The sequence below is a fragment of the Camelus bactrianus genome, chromosome 18 (genome assembly GCF_048773025.1).
Source record: "Camelus bactrianus isolate YW-2024 breed Bactrian camel chromosome 18, ASM4877302v1, whole genome shotgun sequence".
In the NCBI taxonomy this organism is placed as follows: domain Eukaryota; kingdom Metazoa; phylum Chordata; class Mammalia; order Artiodactyla; family Camelidae; genus Camelus; species Camelus bactrianus.
Window position 1 is genome coordinate 7,406,420 of NC_133556.1, and position 5,847 is coordinate 7,412,266.

Sequence of the window (5,847 nt, forward strand, 5' to 3'; positions counted from 1 at the left end):
CCTGGCTCTCCTGTCGTCCTTTTCTCCGGCCCTGGCCTCGGGCACGGCTCCCCCTGGGACTGCTAGGCAGAAGGGGACGCCACACCCAGCACTCTCGAGCAGCCCACCGTGGCCTGGCACCTGCCCGACACCCACCAGGCTCTGTCTTAGGGGACCTGGTTCCCCCTTGAGCGAGTCAGGCCAGGAGACAATGGTCAGTACGTGAATAAGGTGCAGAGATAAAGCGCTGGGCCCAAAAGGCCCATAGGGATTGGGGAGGGGGCTTGAGTGGAGCTGTGAAAGAGGCGGTGGGGGAGGGGTGACTGAGCAGAGGCTTTGGGAGCAAGAATGAGGGGTGGGGGAGGGTAGAAGGGAGGGATCATCCAGAAAGATGATGAGTGAGGCCAAGTATGGGGGCTTTGAATACCCGGGGATGACTTGGACCCTGGGGAGGAGAGAGTAACCGTGTCCTTTAGTTCGTCATGGAAGTCCTGGCAGTGTGGACAGGATTCCTCCACATTCGCCTACTGGGGGATTGGGCAGTGGAAGAGGCTGGGTTTCTCACCTTTGATCTAGATTCAGACTTGTAAGCGACCTGGAGGGCCTTCCTGCACCCTACCTGCACCCAGTCCCCACCCCAGCCCCTTGGCCTTCCTTCAAGCAGAGATCCAGCTGTGGCTCCCACCTGGAGACCCGGCCTGCTCCAGGTCCCAGCCCTCCAGCCATCAGGCAGGGGTCCTTCTGAGAAGGATCTTGTTCCTGCTGAGCCAAAGCCACTTCCCACTTCCCCATTCCAAACTCTACCTCCCCACCTGGGGTCACAGACCGATGGTCCCCCTTTCCAGGGGTGCCCTTGCAGGGCCTGCATCCACGATGTGCATTTCAGACCCCCAGACAGTTAGTCCTTCTGGGACTGTTGTTTCGGCACTGTAAGCCTTTCCAGATAGGAGGGGCACTCACACCCTTGGGGGGGTTCCCAGAGCTTTGCTGTCTGAGTTACCCAGTCCCAATTCACAAAATGACCAAGATGTGACCGAGCAGGGCTCCTGCTGCCACCATGGTGAGGGAGTACAAGGCTGGTGCTCAGAGCAGCCTGGACCTTAGCTTCTGGCATCTCCATCCTTGTGGCTGGAGCACATTCCTCCACATTCGCCTGCCCCTGTGCCCTGTTGGTTTGGGGTCTGTGCCAGGCCGGGTACAAGCCCCTATCCCACTCAGACAGGAGCAGAGGGAGGGTCTGGGATGAAGCTCAGGCTGGGCGGGAGACCAGGGGCTGGTGAGAGCTCTGACTGCCTTCTGCCTCTCAGAACAGATTCCTCTCCTCCAGCAAGACAGCTGAGCCCCAGATATTACCCCCAAGCCTGAGCTTCATCCTTGTTCCCTCAGTGGATTTGCCCCTTGGAAAGGTTCAGAGGAGGCTTGAACATGGGGTGTGCCACTCTTCAGCCCTCCTGTCCCTCCCTTCTGACACAGTCGGCCACCTTGGGCCTTGGTGGCCACTTTACCTCCTGAGAGCAGAGATGGTCAGTTTTGTGTTTTAGACAGATCACCCTGGGACCTAAGGATAGGGGGAGGATGAACTAGAGGGGGCAAAAAATGAGGCCAGGGGGCCAGGAGGAGACCAGCGATAGAAGACAGATCATCCATAGACTGATGGGAAGAGGGGAGGACAGGAGGTGTGAGAGTTCTCTGGCTTGAGCCTTGGAAGACAGTACAGCCCCTGCTGGACCCCCTTGAATTGTGCCACCTGAAAGGGGCGGTGGAGAACACAGAGTCCAATCCCCATGCCTACAAGACAAGGAAGAGCTATCTTGTTGTCTTCACCAAGAGGCTCCGAAGGACTGTCAGTCTCTCTCCAGCCCAGGACCACATCATCCAACCCTTTGCTGTCAACCTCCCAGCTCTCCTTCAGGTAAGAGATGGGGTTCAATGTCCACCTCCATAAGCCACAGAAGGGTGATTCGGCTACCCCAAGCCTCTTAGATGTAGAGCTCAGAGCCATGGAGAGGCAAGCCGCTGCCATTGATACACTCTCCTGGGAGGGGCCCTTGATCCCAAGGCAGGTCTACGCTGAAGCTAGATCTGGGCCCATGTGCTTGACCGAGGGTCCCCTGGTCTCAGAGTGCTCCAGGGGAAACCAAGGGTGCAGGGTCTCCCTGGGAACGCACCCAGGCCTGACCACATGGAGTGGATTTTCCCTCCCTCAGCCGCCCACCAGCCAGACCAAGAAGTGGGAAACGTTCTGTGTCCTACCTCCAGACGTGAGGCTGAACTTCCTCCAAGGAGGTTGCTGCCATAGGAATTGAGGTATGTGTGCTGGGGGAGGGTGGGAGGGGTCCAGACCTGTGCCTACCCCCTCACAATGGAAAGCCAGGTATTTCATGGCCCTGAAGGTGTACATTGCCTTCAGAAATGGAACTGCTGTACCAATGATGATTCAAATACTTTCTTCTGGTGGATGCTTCTAACTCAGACACGTTTGAGACCCTTAGAGGTAGAAGACGTGAAATTCCTGGCACCTGGAGGGGTTCTCCTGTGCCTAGTATTAAGAGACAGCAAAGTAGGGCACTAATGCAAATCTTGAGTGATGAATCTCAATCATTCACCCAAAATCCTTTAAAAGGGAGAAAAAGATGCATCTGGCCAAAACTGCCATCCTGCGGGTAGGAAGTTTTCTGCAGTGCCCACCCTACTACCCAAAGGCCAGGAGTTCTTAATCTCTTTTGTGCCTCAGACCCCTTGGCAGTCTGGGGAAGCCTAGGGACCCCCGCACAGAATAATATTTTAAAACTCATGAAGTAGAATATGTATGTTTGCAAAGGAACCCAATTATACTGAAATTCAGCCAAAATATTAAACATAATCAAAAAGTAATCAAAATACAGTTCTTAACTTGTGATGTGGTAATATATGTGTTTGTTTAGTAAGACTTAAATAGCAAGCTCTAGCAGCGCCTCCATGAACTACGCTAATTTCTAAGTAGGATTCGTGTAAATGATACTTCAAAGATTCTGCAACAACTAAGATGTGATTTGAAAATATCACTGATTTCTGTTGGTGGCAAAGTGACAGGTGCTGCTACTACTGTTGTAGTTTCTCCTTAAATGAAGGAAACACAGTTTTTAGTTAGGGATTGATTAAAATAAAGATGTTATTTTATTCCCATTGAAGTTCATGACTTACTGAATAGTTTATCCAAGAACCATCCCAGGACCTCAGGTTGACAGCCCTGCTCAAAGAGAGAAGACAGATTGGCTATATTTGAAATAGAATGTTCAGAAATAGCAGAGAAAAAATGGTGTGATGAGGAATCAGACACCTACCATCAAAAAAGCCCTCAGCTGGTCCCTGATCTAATAGTGGGCTTGCAGCACAAATTAACCTCCTGGTTTCTACTTTAACATGATAGAGAATCTTGATCTTACAAAACAAACTGTACAAGAACCCAGGTCTTAGAGAGGAGAGGAGGCTTGTGTGGTTCTGGAAAATGACCTCTCACTGACCTTATTCTCCCTGTTTGGGACTGGATGGAGAGAGCTCATTAAAAGAAAAAGATGAAAGGTTTTATGCCTGTGTAGATTTATGCATTATAATTTTCAACTTGGAGTTTTTTAAGTTGGACAATGTTTTGGAAACTAGTTGAGATTAAAATTTGGTGCTCAGGAGCTTTAAAGAACACCATCAAATCCATAGAGACAGAAAATAGATTAGAGGTTACCAGGGGCTGAGGGAAGGGGGAGTGGAGAGTTATTGCTTAATGGCTACAGAATTTCTATGTGGAATGATGAAAAAGTTTTGGAAATAGCTATGGTGATGGTTGCACAACACCGTGAATGTAATTCAGGCTGCTAAACTGTATTCTTAAAAACGGCTAAAATGGCAAATTTTGTGAGAAATATATATATGTATTCACAATAAAAATAAATGAAATTAAATAAGATAAGCTGTTTTTAAGATGAACAGAGCATCAGTGAATTGTGGGACAACTTCAAGCAGCTAAATATACGTGTAATTGGAGTCACCAAAGGAGGGGAGGGGAGAAGAGAAAGATAAGGGGACCAAAAACATTGAAGAAATAATGGCTAAAATTTTTCAAAATTTGATGCAAACTGCAAACCTACAGATCTGAGAAACTCAACAAATCCTAACTGCAAGAAACATGAAAAAAATTATATCAAGACATATCATGCTCAAATTGCTTAGTCAATGATAAAGAGAAAATCTTAAAAGCAACCAGAGAAAAAAGACACATTTGGTATTAGGATGACAACAGATTTCTTATCAGAAATACTACAAGCAAGAAGACAGCAGATCAACATCTTTTAAACTATCAATGTAGAATTCTATACCAAACAAAAATATTTTGCAAAAATGAAGGCAAAATATAGAGGAAATTAATGACACAAAAAGTTGATTCATTGAAAAGATCAACAAAATTGACAAATCTTTAGCCAGACTAGCAAAGAAAAAAGAGATAAAATTTTAGCAAATAACTAAAATTAGAAATGAAAGTGGGACATTACTACTGACCTTACATCATTAAAAAAAAAAGAAAGGAAAAAACTTACAAGAGAATACTATGCACAATTGTATGCCAACAAATTAAATAACCTGGAAGAAATGGATAAATTCATTAAAACACACAAATTACCTGAAGTCATTCAAAAAGAAATAGAAATACTCAACAGACCTACAACAGGTAAAGAGGTTGCATCTCTAATCAGAAACCTTCCAACAAAGAAAAGTCCTGGACCAGATGTCTTCACTGGTGAATTCTACCAACATTTAAAGAAGAATTAACACCAGTAACTCTCAAACTTTTCAAAAGAAGTCAAGACTTAGGAAATGTAAGAGAAGTGTATAAGAGAGGCAGAAAGTAGAATGCCGGGGGCTGGGGGTGGAAGGAATGGGAAGTTACTGTTTAATGGGGACAGAAATAGGTTAAACGTTAAAGGAAAGAAAAACAGATGCTATGCTATCACTAATAAAAGGTAGCTGAAGGAGCTACATTAATGTCAGAATAGATTTTAGAGCAAAGAATATTACCAAGGATCAAGAGGATCATTTCATAATAATAAAGGGGCTGTTAATCAAAAGGACATAATCCTAAACAATTACATACCTAATAATAGAGATTAAAAACACATAAAACAAAAACTGAGAGAAGTGCAAGGAGAAATAGACAAATTCATAAATTGTAATCAGAGATTCTGGTACTGCTCAGTAACTGACAGAACAGCAGGCAGGAAATCAGCAGGTATGCAGTGGACTTGAACACCACCATCAGCCAACTTGACCTGCGTGACATGTAGAGACTGCTCCACTCAACAACAAAAGAATTACAAAATTTCCTCAAGCGCACATTGGACATTTACCAAGATAGATCATAATCTGGTCCACATAACAAGTCCTGGGGGGCGGGTATAGCTCAGCGGTACAGTGTGTGCTTAGCATGCATGAGGTCCTGGGTTAGATCCCCAGTACCTCTATTTAAAAAGTAAATAAAAATAAACCTAATTGCCTCCCTCCCCCCCAAAAAATTTAAATAAATAAATAAAATAAAACAAGTCCCAATAAATTCAAGAGGATTCAAGTCACATACAATGACCACATGGAATTAAATTAGAAATAAACAAAAGAAAGATCCTTGGGGGAAAATATCCAAATATTTGGAAATTAAATAGCAGACTCCTAAATGGATCAAAGAAGTCAAAAAGGAAGTTAGAGAGTATTTTCAACAGAATGGAAAGGAAAGCACAACATCAGAACATGTGAGATGCTGTTGAAATAGTACTTTGGGAGAAATTTATGGCATTAAATGTCTATGTTAGAAAAGAAGAAAGGTCTCGAATCAATGACCTCAACTTC